This window comes from Ursus americanus, chromosome 8 (assembly GCF_024610735.1).
Source record: "Ursus americanus isolate L20-20 chromosome 8, mUrsAme1.1.p, whole genome shotgun sequence".
Taxonomy (NCBI): domain Eukaryota; kingdom Metazoa; phylum Chordata; class Mammalia; order Carnivora; family Ursidae; genus Ursus; species Ursus americanus.
The window spans coordinates 53243863-53263885 of NC_142134.1; positions in this window are offsets into that span (position 1 = coordinate 53243863).

The window sequence follows — 20023 nt, forward strand, 5'->3', positions numbered from 1 at the left end:
CACAGGGAGAACCCAGGGCCAGGACCGCTCCGCCCAGTCGAACACCACTCTCCCACAGTTATTAAGATGAAGCACTGTGAGTTTCAACTTGACTCTCTGAAATAATGAAGCTAAAAAATGCCCACACCCATACAGGTTGATGAATACGTTGGATTTGTCTTAGTCTGCTGATACTGTGGTACTTTTTTGAGAGAGAGAAAAACAAGTTGAAGACTATGGCATTTCAGTGGAGCTGGCTGACTGGTAAAAATGAAGAAGAATGACTCAAGGAAACCAGCCACTGGAAATGGGGAGTCCTGATAGTGTGTTGCTTCCCATGCCTACAGTTAGTCAAAGGGCAGCTATGGAATGTCACCACTTTCCGTAGTAGGTTCTCCTAAAGCATACGCGTTGGCAATGCTTGAAATGCTGTACCATGAGAGGTCAAGAAGGATGTTGTCTGTGGCACTGTTCATAAAAGCAAAGAGTTATAAAACAATCTAACTGTATATCATGAAAATGATTGAATAAACGGTAGTCTGTCCATATTATGGATTTCTACACAACCATTGTTCAGTCAGGTTGACCTCTAGGTGTGAATATGGAATGATTTACAACTACATTGTTAAGCAAAAGAAGACTATATCATAAAGTCCGTACCATAAACATGTCCGTACCTTCACATGTATATGTGTATGAACATATGGAAAATGGCCTGAAAGGATATACCCTAAACTTAATGATGAGCATATCTGGAGAAGAAAGAGGGATGGTAGTATGGGGCATAACCAACATAGTGGTTTTTTGTTTTTTGTTTTTTTTACTGTATACCTTGTATTATTGAATATAACAAGAATGTATTTTATGTTTCTTTATTTTTTTAATTTAATTTAATTTAATTTTTTTAAGATTTTATTTATTTGAGAGAGAGAGAGAGAGAGAAAGCACGAGCAGGGGCAGAGGGAGAGAGACAAGTAGATTCCTTGCTGAGCAGGGAGCCTGACACAGGGTTCAATCCCAGGACCCTGAGATCATGACCTGAGCAGAAGTCAGACGCTTAACTGACTGAGTCACCCAGGTGCCCCTATATTTCTTTAATACAACAGTTTTTTAATAATACTTTTTAAAGAAATTTTATTAATGTATGATCTCTCTCCCAATTCTGCCACAGGCATCTATTTGTCTCAAGAAGGTTTAGGATTATTGTAGTGTGTATTCAAGAAAGAAAATGCAGCTTTTGACATTCAAAAGAAGTGTGATGGCCAAGACAATACTCTTTAAAGCCAGTCTGAAATCCTTTCATTCCCAATACCTACAGGTTGAAGGTTAGAAGACTCTAATCTCTAGTTTCTTCCCATTGCAGAGGAAATGCTTCTTCCCCTTATGAATCAAGATGGGGAGAAAAATAGGAGAGGGTCAAAGAGCAAGTGTGGGATGCTTTAGAAATATTCAGACCATCTTGGGGATATTGTAGGAAAGGGTGGATGACAACTTCTCTAGGCCTAATGCAAGGAGGTTGTACAGGCTTTTAGGGTGGGGACATGTTTAACATGATCCAGGGACAGTGATATGGTGGTGACAGAAGGCAGTTCATCACCATGAATCCAAGACCTTGTTTCTGGTTCCTCACAACAGAGGAGCCCTTGTGCCCTTGAGAGAGGCCCCAAAGTCTCCGAGTAGATGAGGGGGCAGCAATGCCATGGGATTGGAAGAGAGGTTGCAGTGTTCAGTGACAAATGATCAAGATAAAGTCTCCAGCAGAGGGGTCAGCATGGCAGGATCAAGAAGCCAGACAGAATCCCACTCACCAGTCACCAGTCCAGGGAGCTGGTCTATCCAAAGATAGAAATAGGCCCCTACCATCCCCCATGCTGGGGAAGGGACAGGAAAGGGCACACTCTGAAAGGTGATTTATCCCAAGGGACAGGTGTATCCTGAAGAGGCTTTTTATGCCACTCCAGATGATACCCAACTGAACTTGGAATAGACTGTTCCAATGCAGAGGAGACTGTTTAAACCAGAAGAGGTTGGAATATTGTTTATTGGCAAGTCTGAATTTTCCTAGATATTCTGAGGGGTGAGATTTATGAAGAACTATGAGCAGTGTTGAAGAAAAAAGAAGCACATTTTCCTTGCACCTCTCAGTTGTGGTGAGAAAATTTTGTGACTGCTCTATTTATATATTTTTTGACTTAAATTTAGAGCCACTCTTTAAAGGCTATTCTAATAGGTAGCCTACCTTTTCTTTCCTTCTTCCTTCCTTTCCTTCTTCCTCCCTTCTTTCCTTCTTCCTTCCTTCCTTCCTTCCTTCCTTCCTTCCTTCCTTCCTTCCTCCCTTCTTTCCTTCCTTCCTTCCTCCCTTCCTTCCTTCCTTCCTTCCTTCCTTCCTTCCTTCCTTCCTTCCTCCCTTCTTTCCTTCCTTCCTTCCTTTCCTTCCTTCCTCCCTTCTTTCCTTCCTTCCTTCCTTCCTTCCTTCTCTTTCTTTCTTTCTTTCTTTCTTTCTCTCTTTGTCTTTCTTTTCTATCTTTCTTTAAAATCTTTTTTTTAATTTTATGAATCTCTATCCCAACATTTTAAAGTAAGTCAACCTGTTTATAACTCTTCTTTTTTCAATTGTCTGTGGTTTTTTTTCTCCTCTCTGTTCATTTCTATTGTTCTTAGAAGATGTCAGTTATCTCTACTGGAAAACTCCTTCTGATCCGAGAAGTAATACGAGTCCCAAATAGCATAGAAATTAAATTCCATCACAACAAATTCAAAAACATTGTCCAAGTTCATTTGGGATTTTAGGTTGAATATATTTCTTTTTCTTTTCAATGGGCTATTAAATAGTTTCTAAAGGAAAAAAATGTACACACACACACACACACACACACATACATACACACAGATTTCTGGTAACCTTGTCACCACAGAATTTGATCTGTAATAATATAAATGAATATGATTGTGTTGAGGCTTAAGATATTTCTTTGAGAGAAGTATGTCTTCTATAAGGAAATAAAAAGTTAAGAGCAGAATTGAATATGCATCAAGTATTCGGAAATAAATTAGAATCATTATTTTATGTCTGGCAACATTAAGTGGTAAAAAGACTCTGGTTCTAGAATCATGAGATGTGTTCAAATCTTTTCCTATCCACCAATTAGAAGTGTGCATATGGACTAGTCATTTGACCTCCCTGAGTTTCAATGTCATCACCAGAAAGTAGAGAAAAATACCGTGTAACCCACCATCCCACAGAGGCGCTATGACTGAGCCTGAAATGAGGCAGTGCACATGTAGGAACTCTGAAACATGGTGGTCTGATGATGCTGGTGACCACTGTCATCACCTGAGCCATTCGCTGAAGACAGTGTAAGAAGTGTGTTGGAGGTGGAGGGGTGGAGCCACGTCTATGCCTTCAGAGCAATTTCCCCATTTTTTCTCCTTCAAAATTCCATGACAATTCTGTAACACTTAAGCTGTCCCTGAACAATTTTGGAATGCTGGTAAGATGATGACAATATAGTCAGTGAATAAATTACCGGGCTAAGTGAAGTCAGGTCACCAACTTCTACTCTTATATTTCACCAAATTGACTCATCACCTTGTTTTCACAGAACAACAAGGAAGAGCCAGAAGAAAGGAGTTAACATTTATCGAGGGCTTGCTGGGTGCCAGGCATTTTCCGTACATCATTTCAGTTAATATTCACAATGAGATGGGCATTATTGTACAGATGAGGAAACTGAGGCTCAGAGAGACTTGGTCAAGATCACAGAGGAAGTAGCGAGTTGAGGTGCCAACTTCCACACCTGGAACTGACCGTGACCCCTGTGCTTTTCTCCCGCTCCAATACCGTCTGCCCAAATACCCAGCAGCTGACACATGGACAAACCCTAATTGTCAACTGCAACAGAGGACAGAGACAACACGGGTGACTAAAACCTCAAATGTGTACCGGTTAGCATTTTCACCCTCTCTTCTCAACCTTAATTAATTACAAGTATTAAATTTAACTGATCGATTTTCTCTTTCTATCCTCTGCTGTTCAAAATCCTCTTGAATTTGGGTGAGAGGAGCCAACAAGATGTGGAATGAACGGATGAAAGCAAGAGAAAGCTGAGAACTTTCCTGGATTTGAACGGCAGTCTCCAAGCAACCCAGGGTTGATTATATAACTGGGGTAAAAAGTCAATCAGTGCAGAATTGGTAAATACTCAAAACCTTCCATGGCTGACACTTAGGCTAGTTGTTTCCTTCCTGGGGTCTCAAGACAACTGGGTTTCCACAAGGGAATAAGGCAAGGAGCAGTCATACGTTACTTTCAGTATTTTAACAAGTCCATCTAATTCACTTATCTTAAGGAAAGAGGAGCAGGCCAACACAAATGTCCACGGATCTCTGCTTTGGGCTAGAGGTCAGGACAAACCCCTATGAAGTACTACCACTACCTTCAGCTGGAGAAGAACAACAGCAACAGCGAGTATTTCCTGAGCACTTTCTCTGTGCTGGGCACTTTGTCATTGTCTCTTCTGATACGCAGCACAACCCAGGGAGGGAGAGACCACTGTTCTGCTCTCACAGATGAGGAACCAGGCACAGAGAGGTTAGGTGCCTTGCCTAGGGCGACACAGCTAACAAGTGTAAGAGCCGAGGTTCACTGGTCATGCTGAGTTGTGGCCTGGTGAGCAGAAGCAAGGTTTGCCAGAGGTATGTATCTTTGGTGGTAAAACATGGGAGGGAAGGAGAATATTGGCTTCTACTTAGTCAAGGACAAGGAATAATGACAAGCAGTTCTTCATGGCAAAAGGTTCGGGAAGAACCGAGTTATACCATCTGGAAATGAGAGTCACTCTGTGAGGCGCATAGAACCAGTAGTTTGTCTTATGCAACTAGAAATTTGGCTCCATTGGTTTTGGAGGAGATCACCAAACAACTTAACCTTGAAATGAGTAGGATGTCCAGAAAGGAGACACACACACACACACACACACACACACACACACCCCTAAACTGGTTTCACTGCAAAGATGAAAGCAAGGTGTGTTGCCCCGGTCATGAAGCTATTCTGTTGCTGCTGTAATTATTCAGCCCTCTTTTCACACCTCTGTGCGAGAGACGTCACAGACACCACAACCGCTCGGCGGCAGCTTTGGATCCTGTTCAGTGAGAAACAGTATACTCATAGGCGTTCAGTCTTGGGAGCCAGACGGCTTGGGTTCAAATCCGGACTCCTTGCTAGCCATGTGACCTTGGACCAGTTGCTCAACCATCTTGCCTCAGTTTCCTCACCTGTACCACTGGGGTCACAATCATAACACCTGTCTGCTAAGGTCATTGTAGGAATGAAAAGAGTTGGTATTTGTCAACTGTTTGCAGCACCTGCCGCACCGGAAGGGCTGCGAAGGTGGTAGACAGCAGAACATGAAGAAGTCCATGGAAATGATACAGAAATCAATGTCTGGTTTTCAATAAAGTAAAAATGATTTTCTTGAAAAGTCAGGCTAGTGGTTACCACTAGGGGGATGGAAGAGCTTGCTGTTGGAAAGGACACCTGGGAAGTTTCTGGAGCTGATACCATTTTGTTTCTTGACCTGGGTGGTGATTATACGACTATTCACTTTATGAACATTTATTAACTTTTTTTGAGTTTTGAGCACTTTTCTGCATGTTTTTTTAAATGTCACATTAGAAAAAGTTCGACAGGAGGAAGAAAAAGGAAGGAGGAGTAACAGTGGGAGGGAGAGAGGGGAGGAAGGGGAAGAGGAGGAAGGACAAGGGGGAAGTTCCATGCAGTGTGACTTCCCCGTTACAAAGCACTTTTGCAGCAAATGGCCATATCACAGAAAATCGAAGGCAAGGTCTGTTTTTTAATTCCAGTTTTCCAGGTGAGAAAACCCTGGCATGGAGAGTGGTTAAGTAACATCTCGTTCAAAGTAAAGGAATAGCTGAGCTGAAATGCAATTGCTGAGAGACTAACCCCCAGTCATCTGCGTGCTGCCAGATCTATAGAAAGCAGGTGAGGTTCGGGTGGGGACCAGCCGCAGGGTGCCCCGAGCCCAGCTCTAAAACTAGACAGTGGGTGCACGCCATCCCTGATTCCCTGCCGCCCCTCCGGAAGACGCGGGGTCTAGAAGAGATCTAGACACACAGCTTTTGAGAGGAGGTTGTAGAGGGTCCTTTTGTGAAGCATCAAAGAAGAGTCATGCATCTGAGGGGGCTGAGTGGCCAACTTGTAGGTGAAGAGGACTCACGCCTCAGCAGGCCTGGAAAATTACCTGGACAGCGTGTCCATCCACGGAACTGCCAGTGGCAAAGCTCCCGGGGTTGGCAGGACCTCCCTGGACTTCCCTGCGGAGGGAAGGGTAGGGAGAGGTGACCCTTCATGCCTATTATCACCCCCGATCCAGAAAAGAAGCTCCTGGAAAGGTCCCACGGTCCATCACCCCCTGGCAGAGACCCTGCAGAGGGGCTAGGTGTGGCCGCAGAGAGATGCCGTTTTAGAGCTGGCAGAATCCTACAGACCAACTCCTTTTACAAGAAGGATGGTCAGCGGCTAGCGAAGCAAGGCACTTACTCAAGATAACGAATTAGAGGCAGAGCCCAAAGCAGAATACAAATTCCCTGCTCTGGGGAAAACACTTTAAAAAGACAGTGGCTACTTTTAATGAAGGAGACTGACTCAAGAACTTGAAAGAAGAGTGTTAAAAATACGGGGACAGGCTACATTAGGCCATAAATCTCCAAAGTAAAACTCGTCTCCCCTAAAATAAAAACATCAAAAGCACAAGGGTGGCAGGTCTAAGAGCGCGCTCGGGATTCATTGCCCCACCTCCACCACCCAATCCTGAATTTAAGGGTGCCATCGTGTGTCAGCCACAGAATAGGCTTCTGGAGATAAGCCGTGAGCTAGATACAGGAAGCCCTGCCCTCGATGAGCTCACTGATGGGTGGCAGGAGGGAGGGAGCAAAGGAAGGAAGGAGGGAGGGGAAGAGAGAGCAAGATTAAACTAATAATCATATAAAATGAAGTGTTTTGAAGAGAAAGCCCAGGCTGCTTGGAGAGTAAGTGCCAGGTGGATTACTCTGGAGGATGAAGAAGTTGGCTCTTGGCTTCCTTCCCATCCCCAGATCTCAAGTATAGAACATTCACTTATCATACCACACCCTAAAAGCTAGAGACTGACCCAAGCCGCAGGGTATTACAGCCTCTAGGACCCTAAGATAGAGTCCCTGAGCCCTTAGGGAACACTGACTGTCTTTCAGAGACAGGGGCCACAGCTCCCAGACAACCCTAAACCCGTAGCTCCCCTTCAAGGAAACAGTTTCTAGTATCTAGCAAAATGTTGCTTCCTGGGAACATGTCCCTCTCTGTTCATTTAACACCAGTGTAAAGATGTTCTTTGGATTGTAAGCCTCATGAGGCTGGGCTTCTCGGTGTCCCTCACCGCTCTGTCCTCGGCATGGTGCCTGGGAGACATCTGGCACACGGGAGGAGCTCAGGCCCTTCTTTACCGAATGAATCAGCAAGCCATCAGGAAGAAATCCCCTGCTCTGATCAGATAATTTCAGAAAACCTAAAGGCAAGAACGAAAGCACTCACTATGTGCCAGGAAGCCGCCGAAAGAAACCAGCGGGAGTCAAATGGAAATCGGGCCGTGAAGACTAATTTATCAAATAGCCACTTGGAAACTACCCGGCAGCTGTTTTATTCTTAACCACCCAGGCCAGGCTGTAAGCTATCTGGCTAGTCAGTCTGTCAGAAGCCCTATCGCCAGGGACTCCCCTTGCCTGTGGAAAGGAACCATGAGTAGGACCTGGAAATTTCCAAGCTCAGGGACGAAGACACTTGAGCAAAGGATGATGGGTGCAGGGAGGAAATGCCCCTACCAGGTTGCAGGCACTGGCTGACACCACGGAGGGGGGACCCCTGTGGAGCCTATGGGGGAGACTGATATTACGCAAAGAATCAGATAATGACGACCGTGATCAGTGCCATGGGGAAAAGCTATAGGGGTGGGGGTCTCACAGGGGTCCTCTCCTGTGTGTTTGTGGGGGACGATGAGGGGAGGCTTGCATGCGGAAGTGATATTTAAGCTGAGAGCCGAAGGTGAGTAGAAATTAGGTTAGTAGGCAGGCCAAGTGCTGGGAGCAGCTTGGCCGTGTCCTGAACCAAGGAGGCCTTGGGTGTGTTTGAAGGACAGTGAAAAGGCGGGATAGTCAGAGCCCAGTGAGCTGGGGGGAGAGAGAGTCAGAAGCCAGATGCACAGGGACGTTCAGCTTATGGTAAGGAGCAATGGGAAGGCACGGACGGGTTCAAGGAGAGGGTATGGGTAGAGCTCACCTATCAGATTTTTCCTTCGAAATGATCACCCTGCCTACGCCCGGCTTGGGACTAAGGATTAGAGATGCAAAGATGAACAGGAGAGCCTATCAGCCCCCAGCAGCTCACAGACCACTGTAGAATGCAGAGGAAACACAATATAGCATGATACGTGAACGAATTCCATCCTTCCCACACTTGAGCGTGCGTCAGAATCCCGAGGAGGGCTCGTTAAGCAGAGACGCCTGGGTCCTGCCCCTAGAGTTCTGATTTCATACTTTGGGGGTCAGCCTTGAGAATTTGCATCGATAACAAATTTCCGGGTTGACACGGATGCTTCCTGTCTCTAGACCACACTTTGGAGTCCCAAATGAACGGAATCATATTCATGGAAGTCACGCTGACCCATGGAGAGGAAGGCTTTTTGGAAGAATCAAAGCCTGAGCAGAGTTTTCAGGGATGTCGTTAGGCAGACAAGGCAAAAGAAAGGCTACCCTGGGAATGGGGGAGTAAATCCGAACAAAGAGGCCAGAAATAGTTTCATTGGGTCTGAGACAGCACAGGTCAGAAAGAAGGCTGGCGAGTCCCTGAGCAAACATAGAGACAGGCTGCCAGGGGAGGACACCGCTGCTGTCCCCGAGGGACATTTCTCTGACTATACCAACCCTACTTCAAAGGTGTCCCTCCGTCGGGAGGACAGAACATTTCCAGAACCCCAGTCCCCAGCAGAGACAGAGGCTGGCTGTGGGAAGGCTGGGCCTCTCTTCCATTTCTTCTCAAGCCTGAGCAGTAGGCCCAGGGCTAATGGCAGCTGCGCACCATGTTTTTCTCTGTCTCTCTCTCAGAAAAAGTCTTTTTTTTGCAGGTGGCTTAGCCGAGGCCTCATAGGTTTCTCTATTGACTGGGGCGCTTGACTCTGCCAGCCTGGGAGAAATTAGGTCAGTTTAATCACCGCTGATGTCATAAAGGCAGCTTTCTTAATGGGAGCCCTGCTGGAGGGTGTGGTCGGGAGGGGAGCTGAGGTCACCACAGGCTGCTAACGAAGGCTCCAGGAGGCAGGTGGGTCCGTGGGCAGTGCCTGCCCAGCGCCTTTGAAGTTCCATTGGCAGTGTTTTATGGCCACATGCGGGGAGTAAATTGTACCTGCGGGCTGCTGCACTTTGCCCTCCCTGGCAAGGGGTGGTGGAATCCACACTAATAATATCCTCCAGGAGATAAGAGCCCAGGCTCAGAGCGCAAGGAGGGGATGAGGTTGGCCTGGCCCTGACCTGCCATGGGGAGCTCTGCGGCCTTCTGCGAAGTTCTTCAGAGCCCTCTGCTGCCTTGGCGCGTGTTCCACCGCAGCTAAGACGCCCTCTCAGGGCCGTTCGGTCAGGCCTTTGGAGGGCCTGTCGTCTTAACCAAGATGAGGAGGAAAGCACTTGACATCCCCAACAAGGTGCTGCGTCCGCGCAGTCAGGAGGCGGAGCTGATTAGGTGAGGAGGTGTTTGCTTTTGTGGTTTCCAGCGGTCGTTTCCAAACACCTGTGCATGGACCAGCTGCCTCCGCGCCGAGGCACCTGATCAACGTGTGGGTTCCTGACGCTGCGCGCCCGGGTGGAGTCCACCCTTTGTGCAGAGACACCCATGTGCGATTTCGAAAGCCTGTGCCTGGAGGTGTAAATGCGCAAGAGATCTGGAAGGAGGTGGTGGTCTCTGAGGAGTGGGTGTCCGCAGCTTGCGCTTGAGGGCCCCTCCCTGACCACTAACAGCATCACCTGGGGGAGCTCACTAGAAATGCAGAGACCAGGGCTTCTGAAGCAGTCTGCGCCCTCAGCAGGTTCCCAGGAGAGGCGGATGCGCGTCAGAGCTTGAGAAGGGCAGGCCTCTACCCCACATCGTTCAGATGGCCTCTACCCTCGGTAGACTTACCTGCTGGAGAAGACAGGTTCACGCAGTGGTGGCCGGGCTTTGCACCGGCTGGCTGATCGCAGCGGCCTGGAGGCCGGGCTGCCGGGAGCCGGGCTGCTCTGGGCATCGGCTTCTGCAGCTTGAGGTTGGACCTTTGCAGAGACCAAAACAGACGAACTATCCCCCGGAGAGGACTTTTTCCAACAAGGGTCCTGACCCCGTGGCAGTGTTCCAGGCACTTTGAACAGGCGTAAATTTCTCAAACGGGGGGATATTCTGAAACAGAACATTGTAGGATGAAGCGTGCCACGGTGCACGCTGGTCAAACACAGACTGATGTCGTAGGTCTGGGATGGGGCTTCAGACACCACACCTCTAACAAGGGTCTGGTAATGCTGTCGCCACGGGCCATGGACCACACTTCGAGTGGCAAGGCCCTAGGAGCCCTGGGGCATGGATCTGGCTTTGGGCTGTCAGTTGGGTCTGTGACCTCGGGGTTAATCCCTCAGAGCGTAACTTTCCTCACATCAAAAGAGACCCCTTACTAGCTAGTAGGGCTGTTAGGAGCACTGTGTTGGTCTCCTCTTGCTGCTGTAAGAAATCACACGAACACAGTGACCTAAAACAACACGTATTTATTATCTGCTAGCCCCGAAGGTCCCAGGTCCAAAATGGGTCTCCCTGGGATAAAATCAAGACGTCAGCCAGACTGTGCCCCTCCTGGAGGCCTACAACTTCTGTAGGTCACCTGCCTCCCTGCGCTTGTGACCCCCTCCTCCATCTTCAAAACCCAACAGTGTATCACCACCCTATCTCCTTCTCTGACTCCGGCCCTCCTGCCTCTCTCTTCTAAGGACCCTTGTGACTACAGTGAGCCCACCTGGGTAAATCCAAGGTAGTCTCTCCATCTCAATATCCTTAACTGAATCACATCGGCCAAGTGCCTTTTGCTCCATATGGTAATATAGTCACAGGCTCTAGAGATGAGGACACAAACATCTTGGGGGGGGGCATTAATCTGCCTACTGTGATCATACAAAGCAATTTAAATGGAGGCGATCAGCCACATGTCTGGCACATAAGTGCTTAATAAGTGTCAGCCTGCCTGCTTTCTTGCTCAGCCCAGTGCAGAGTTCTAGAACTTTCGCAGTATCACAGTCCCCTCGACTACTGTGGCAGAGTTTCTGACTTAGTGGGTCTGGGGTGGGGACTGCCAGTTTGCATGTCTAACAAGTACCCGGTAAGACTGATGCTGTGGGTTCCAGCATCATTGTTTGCAAACTGTCAGCTTAGTGGGAAGGAGGTGGGGGCTTCAGAATCTGGCCAACCGGGATTTGAAACCAGCTCTACCACTTGAGAAGTTACTTAAGCACTCTGGGACTCCCTTTCTCATTTGCAAAGGGCTCTAGAAGGTTTAGATATTTCTGAATTCACCATGGAGGTTTGTGTGGAGACGTGTAATGAATTATTGAGCTACTCATTCTGGATTATTCTCTGTTCATTGTAGTCATTGGACTTTCACGGTATCATGTGGCTTAGGCAAGTAGGGGACAGAAGGAGCCCCTGTAATTAGTTGAATGGTGTCCCCTAGAATTCCTAGGTTGAAGTCCTAACCCCCAGTACCTCAGAATGTAGCTTTTCTGGAAATTGAGTCATTGCCTATGTCATTAACTGAGGTTAGGTTATTAGTGTGTGTCTGATCCAAGCTAATGGTGTCCATGTAAAAAGGGGAAATCTGGACGAAGTCACGCACACAGAGAAGATGATGTGAAGACCCAGGGAGCACACCAACTACAAGCCAAGAAACCACCAGAAGCTAACAGAAGACCTGGAACCGGTCCTTCCCTAGTGCTTTTGGAGGGAGCAGGGCCCTGCCAACACCTTGATTCTGGACTTCCAGCCTCCAGACCTACGAGACAATACATGTCTGTTATTTAAGCCGCTCAGTGTGTGGTGTTTTGTCACAGAAGCCCTAGAAAACTGACGCTGCCCCCTTCAAAGTCATTTCTTTGTGTCTTCATTACTTATTAATTAGAATACTCTAGAGAAATGAATTCTAGAGGGATCGAGAGCAGAGAGGAGCTGCCTGTGGAATCTGAAAATGCCCAGTGCGTACTGGCCCAGCACGGCTGCTGTGGAGATGCTGGTTTCCCTGACGGTGCTGCTGTGGGCCCGTGGGACCCAGGCCTGGGGGCCCGCAACTGTGAGGCTGGGCCCTGGGACCTGGACACGCACATCCACATGAGAACCCGCCGGCAGATGCGTATGTCACCTTTATTCCTAATTGGCAAAGCTTGAAAACTAAGTAGGTAAGCTTGAGACTTCAATAGGTAAATGGATATGTAAATTGTGCTACACCCAGACAATGGAATACTATTCAGCACAAAGAAGAAATGAGCAATCAAGCTTGCTCCAGACTTCATGAGGCTCCCCCAGGCAGCCAACATGCACCCCATGCAAACGGCCATCCACGGAGGTTCAAACATAATTCCAGAAGAAATCAGGTATCGGACTGGACAGACACAGGGATGTTGGATGGGATCCAGCAGCTCCTTCCGACCTGTAAGCAAGAACTCCTGGCCTGAAGGACAAATGGTGAAAGTGGGCCTTCAGGGTGCAGAGAAAAATCGGGGTCCCGGGCTCCCAGTCGGCAGCCAGTTGGGCGCAGCAGCCCTTACGCAAATCCCTGGGTGGCCACAGCCAAGTGAGTCAGGAACGGGTTAACAGCCAAACCCAAAACTGCAGTTTTAGCTCCAGTGCACCTTTAGAATAACAACCCGGGTCTGGATTAACATTCGAGAAAATAACCCCTCAGGAAAGTGTTCCTCTAATAAAAGGATCTTATTTCTACTCCACCCTCCACCTTTTTTTCCCTGAAGTCTGAAACAAGCGCAGAAGGCTGTCGAGCTGAGTGAGTGATGAGTCAGACGTGGAGCCAAACAAGGCTGCGCTCCTGGAGCTGGGCACCTGCGGGCTGGGGCTCAGGGGGAGGGCGGGGCGCGCGGGTAGGCGGCGGCGCGGGCCGACGGGTCGGAGCACACACCCAGACAGACGGAGTTCGTCCCCATCAGGGAGGCAGCGGAGCCACCCGCAGCTTTGGCACTGGCACGGGCAACATGTGCTTCAACGCTTTGACCTGAACTGTGCAATTGTCGGCCTCCCCCCTTAAAGTAACTACTTACACCTGGCCACAAGCCAGGTGCTTAGACAAAGGAACGCCCTGGCCCCGCTGCCTTGAGCGGCGTGAGGTGTCTGTGGGCTAATGACGGATTTATTCTGCCTTCCCCACCTCTTCTGTCAGCTCCGAGCAGTCCTCGAGTGGTAAGGCTAGGGGTAAAGACATTACGTTTCCTACATTATATTAAGCCCTATCACATTGAATCCTCACCTTGACTCTAGGAGGTGGGGGATTCTTGTCCCCATTTTGCAGATGGTAAAACTGAGGCTTAGGGAGAGAATGATTGTCCAGTGACCCAGAGCTAGTAAACAGCAGAGACAGGACTAGAAGCCCTCTCTCCTGTCTTCTGGGGCACTGCTCCCTCACTGCACCAGCTGGGAAGTACCTTCAACTCTGACCTGGGGCAGCCCATGAGAATCCGGAAGTCTCTAGGGAAGTTGGAGGGGCCATGGATGCTTGGTTATATCCTGAAGCAGCTCCAGAGTAATTGTGGGGCTTCGAATCAAATCCAAATCTTGACACCACCCTCCCATAAATCTAGTCTGCTGAGTTGGGCCATAAGCCAAATGGAATTCTCAGACTCATGTGTGGTTATCAGGTTGAATTTGTTGGGATATGGACTGCGGAGATTCATCCACAGATACTACAGTCAATGAGGCTTTAAATGCATACTTCCTATCACTTTACTCATGATTACTCCTAGAGATTGATGCCTGGATAAAAATAAAATATAGCCTATCTACACTGAAGGAACTCATCTGGGAGAAAATAGAACATATGACTGCAGTCATATGGGGGAAAATAGAATAAAACAATGAGGCTCTCCAGCATACACTAGAGGCTTTTAAAGGTCCATATGCTTTGACCCAAAGTTGTAGATTGCTTGCAAACATGGCCCCAGTTCTCTGCCCCTCCTCGTATCCATGTCCTTTGCAATGTGACTTTACAGCTTCTCCCGTCTGAGGGTGGAGTCTGCTTCCCCAGTCCTTGAATCTGGGCTGGCCTTGTGACTTTCTTTAGCCAATAGAATGTACCAGAAATCATGGCGTGGTGACTGCAAGTCTTGCACACTCTGCTTGCTCCGCCCAGTCATCATGTGACAAGCTGGGGCCGTCCTTCTAGGGATGAGAGCACGTGAAGTGCGAGCTGTCCTAGCTGATTCCATCTCAAATAAGCTGACCTCCACCCGATATAGCAGATAACTGCAGGTGTCTGATTCAGGTCAGGCTAGATAGTAAGAACTGCCTAGATGAAGCCGAATTGCTGACGCCAGAATTATGAGCTCAAGAAATGATGGTTCTTTTTTGTTTTTTGGATTTTTTTTAAAGATTTTATTTATTTATTTGACAGAGAGAGAGAGGGAGAGAGAGAGAGAACAAGCGGGGGGGGGGGGGTGCGGCAGGCAGAGGGAGAGGGAGAAGCAGACTCCCCGCTGAACAGGGAGCCTGATGCAGGGTTGGATCCCAGGACCCTGGGATCATGATCTGAGCCATTACCGACTGAGCCACCCAGGCGCCCCATGATGGTTGTTTTAAGTCACGAAGCTTTGGGCTAATTTGTTTTTGCAATAGCTATATGATACATTCAATAACTTTTTTTGATAGGAATCCCTCCTAGTAACAGTCAGAAATTCCAACAAAATACGTACACACGTGGAAAAGCTCATCTCAGTGTTAATTATAATGACAAAACAATGGACACAAAGACTTGTCAAAAATGGAAAAAGTTGAGCATGAAAAAGGGCTTTTACTGCAATGGATTAAATTCATGAGTTCAGAATGGTAACGATTTTTGAAAATGCATTGTTCCTCTTATCAGGTACTAGGAAACTGATTTACTTAAAAATAATTAGTAAATAAAGAATCAAGCATTTATCTTGTCCTTTCCTTACAAAATGTCCTTCAGGGACTAATAGAATTAGTCCAGCTAGTCTATGAAAAGAAAAAAGGAATTTAAATATCATTATTTAGCAACTCCTAGCAAAGTCATGGATCTAGGCATTTGTGAGGTTGATGCCACGAAAAGGGGACGAGCAGACCCCTTCTGCAAGTTCACAACACCGTCTAGAAAGTATGCCTACCACAAGAATTGAATAGAAATCTGATAGGGGCGCCTGGGTAGCGCAGTCGTTAAGCGGCTGCCTTCGGCTCAGGGCGTGATCCCGGCGTTCCGGGATCGAGTCCCACATCGGGCTCCTCCGCTGGGAGCCTGCTTCTTCCTCTCCCACTCCCCTGCTGTGTTCCCTCTCTCGCTGGCTGTCTGTCACATAAATAAATAAAATCTTAAAAAAAAAAAAAAAGAAATCTGACAGACTCTCTAGTTCTAATTGCCAATGTACAGAAAATAGAGGGGACACGGGAACATGCCAAATGACACTATAGAAATGCAATCGGCAAAAACAGACTGAGAGACTTTCTTTTTTTCAGGACAGATGAGGCTGTTTCTTCAAAAAATAAGGGGCAAAGAAAACCTAGAGAAAGAAGATGGAGAGGTATTTTGTAGATTAAAAGAGGCTTTGAAGATTGATCAACCGATTTCAGTAACATTAATAACTATGAAGCAGCTGGGAAGTTTGGACCCTGGATGATAAGAACTATTATCGAGTTACTATTACCATGTGAAGAAAGGAGTCACAGCAGTTGCTGCTTGCTGGGAATCCGCCGTGTGCTCGGGATCCTGCAACGCACCAGACTTCCAGTAGCCCGTTGACATCTCACAGCCGCTCCAGGGAGAGCAGCTCTCAGTCTCATTTTTCAGTGAGGCCCCAGAGGCATGAAGGACTTTTCTGAAGGCCATTCCATGGCTCAGCCATCGAAACCGGGGCCCACCGAGGGTACACAGTCGTTTAGCTGGCTTGCTGTGATCGCAAAGCATGGGCTTCGGCCAAGAGGCCTAACAGCGTGGAAACATTTGGTATATTATGGCAGATTCTCTCGGGGAAGGACTGAGGCGTGTCTTAAGATGATAATTATAAAGACTTGGTAGCAACTTGGAAGTATGTTTATGATTAAGCAATCACAAAGTTCTACATGGGTTCCAATTCTAACTACATTTTTAAAAAATCCATCGGGCCAACTATTGAAAGGGAACGGGGTCAAATGGCAGACATATTGCCTGAGGCTGATAAGATTCGAGTACATTTTATTTTGACTTGGCAATTTGTTCTCCAACACTGTTTATGTCTTTACAATATGCAAACATCCAGAAAATGTTTTCTGACCCAGGTTTTATTTCTTTAGGATTCCATTTTCTTTCGAGGTAGTATATTCGTTTCCTGCTGTCCCCGTGACAAATGGCCACCCATGTAGTGGCTTAAAACGGCACGTATTCGTTATCTTACAGTTCTGGAGGTCAAAGTCCAAAGTGCCTTTCACGGGGCTAATATCAAGGGATCAGCAGGCCTGTGCTCCTCCTGAAAGCTCTAGGGGACACTTTGTTTCTTGCCTTTTCCGGCTTCTAGGGCAGCTGCTCACGTTCCTTGGCTTGCAGCTCCTGCCCACACGTGATGCTCTAATGGCCCATCTCCTTTGGCTCTGACCTCCTGCCTCCTCCTGTAAAGACCCTCATGATTATGATGAGCCCACCTGAATAATCCAGATCATCTCCCCATCTCAAGGTCCTTAACTTAATCCCATCTGCAAAGGCCCTTTGGCTACACAGTGTAACATAGTAGCAGGTTCCAGGGATGAGGCCATGGGCAGCTTTGGGATTCCATTTTTCACCTTCCAGGGGTAGATCATTTCACCATCTGCTCTGGGCTCACATTGGGCAGGGTACCGTGTTCCTGCATGATGCCAACAAGGTCTTCACGGAACAGGGAACTGAAGAGAGGGAAAAGTAGAGCTGTAACCGTCCCAAGGACAGGTGAGTGGTCAGTGGGCATCCCCAGAGCAATGCAGAATCCTGGGGTCACAACCAGTGCACGGAGTCCATGCTTCCTGAGAAGCAACAGGAATCGGGCCACCGATAGGTTTGGTATTTGCGCAGGAGGAGGCCAACTGCCGTCAGGTGTTTGGAGCCCTGCTCAGGTCTGCTGAGACTGAGCAGTTAGAGATAAACCAACCCCCAAACCCATAGCTTTCTGTAACTGCAGGTGTCATAGGATAAAGGACTCTTGGAGTCAGGAGTGTGAGGCAGGAACTAGGGGTTCTCGCAGTCACCCACTGGCTGATGGGAATATGAAGAGAGACCCCTTGAGAGCTTGAAGCTTAGAAAGTGGGGGCCCGGGATCCAGGAGTTCTTCCGGGATACGCACCCTGCTGTGATGGGGACAACCCGGAGAGAGATACAGCAATAGCCCAAATGTCAAAGTATTGGGCTGTTTGGGGGCCAACTTTGTTCAACTCCGCCCCACAGTCAGTGGTAGCACTTGTGTCTCCAAATCCTCTGGGGATTCCTGGGGTTCGAAAAGCGTTCTCTGGGTCTTCTCTTCTTCCCCATCACTTCCATCTCTGAGCTCACTTCCCCTGAATCAGTCCAGCGAATAAGTGCCTTGCTGTTGTCCACGGGCTGCCCACGCGGGGCTCACAGCTTCTCTCCCTCAGTTTCTCCAAGAGCACCACCCGCACAAATTTGAGGCTCAGAAAAGAATTATGGCACCGAAACTCTAAACAGCTTCAAGCTGGACGATGGACCTTCCTATCCTTACAAATCAATCTGTCTCATTACTGCGTGTCTTTGTGCCCTCAATCTTGCTTTAGACTTCCTTATCCTCTGTCCTCCCACCACCACCTTTTGGCTTCCTCTCACCTTTGAACTCAATTCTCTGCACTTTTTAATGTGGATGGATTCATCTCTACCTCCCCCCTCCGCTGCGTCACTGAGGGTTCATTGCTGTGCCCTACCAAGCCCTGGCCGGTCTACTGCGGCGGCAACAAACTAGACGTAGGCTTTGAAAGGGGATTTTCCTTCCTGTCTCCTGTCTCCGTGAGAGGAAGGGAGCAGTATAGAGGTCGACACTCTGTCTGAATGTATGTAGTAGCCCATAGGTGCCTGGGTTTTAAATAGCAATTCTCCTCCTCACGTTATTTAGACAACAAGGTAAGGAAAGCAGAAATTTAGGGACCAAAATACCTAGTTTCCAGTCCCATCCTTGCCAAGCAACCTTGAATAAGTCATTTCACTTCCTTGAGACTTGGTTTCCCCACTGGTAAAGAGCTGCACGTATGTCCCGCAAACTGTCGTGATGCAGAAATAAGAAAACATGTGGGAAACCCTTGAAGAGCGGCAAAAGACTATAGCTGAATGCAGGATTGTTAGGACCTTTAGCAAGGAAACTACTATTATGCAGTTGGTGATCAATCAACAAGGTAAGTGGTTGGTTGGTTAGTAGGTTGGTTTTCCCACACTGTGCCTCAGGGAGCTGAGTGACAAGAAAAACCAAAACGAGTTGAGTAAATGGCCAGTGCGGCCCACGCTGGTTTGAGAGTGAGGCTGTCCTGCCGTGAGGTACAGACAGGCCACCCACATGTACAGGCTCTTGGGGCAACTGTGGGTGGTCTCGAGAGGCTACTGGCATTTTCCAGTTTCAGAGAAAAAGAAGAGGGTGACAGTGTCACCAGCTGGACCCACGTGGAGGCTGAGGTCATGGGACTTGGCCAGGCCTTCTTTACGCTCTTTCATGTCAAAGCCAAACCCAGACTTGTAAAATACAAGGTGATGTTCTTTTGGGGTTTTGGGTCACTGTTCCCTGACAGCTAAAAATGATCGTGTTGCCCGTAACTTAGCAGCACCCACCCCCAAGATTTCCTGATTTCTTTATTATTGTTTCAATCTGTTTGTTTGTTTTTGCTTTTAATCAATAGGTCTTTAACTAAAGCAAGTTCTTGATGAGCAAGAGCTAGGAGACGCTTCTTAAAATAAAGGATCATGGTCTTGGCCAACTAATTTTGGGAAATAGACTGTTTCCATTAACCATACTGGGCATTTGCATTTTAGAGTTCCAAAGAAGTCCATAGTAGAGCGGTCACTGTTTCGCAAACTTATCCTCTCATTCGACTCTCTTATTTCTAAAGAACACTTCTTAGCATCCAGTGGAGATAGTTTCCAAACAGAATGATTTGAGGAATGCTGCTGTGGCTGGACATTTCCATGTGCCCACAGGTCTGTCCTCATCCTTCTTCTTGCTGCCCTGTGCTTCGAGAGGCTGACTTATCCAAACTGCATCAGGAGTCTCTTGCCTATTGACTTTTAGTTGGGTCCAACCAGTGGGAGGAGACATGAGGGCAGGCAGAGAGTGAGGTCAAGGTATTGATTCTCCCAGTCCATTCCTTTCAAGGATGCTGCCTGTTACTACTTGAAGGTCACGTGGCCCTCTGTTCACAGTTATCCCCTTCAGGTTCTAGTAAGCAATTCTTCTTGCTCCTTCAGGCCAAGAGTTGTCCCTGCTCCCCTATGTTGCTAATCCCAGGTCCCTGTTCCATCCCTGGTCAGTTTCCCTTAACTCTGTCCATACCTTGGTAAATTGTCCCTTAAAAACACTTCCTAAATTATTTCATTTGCATATACCCCCTTTTCCTGCCAGGACCCTGACTAACATACTGCTTTAAATCCATAGGGGGCTAACAAAAAGCCTAACATGGTAACATAAGAGAAATGTTTTAAAAGCTAGTTAATAGCCAATTACAGTTAGAATCCTGTAAGATATGCAAAACAGAGCATAGGCTGCC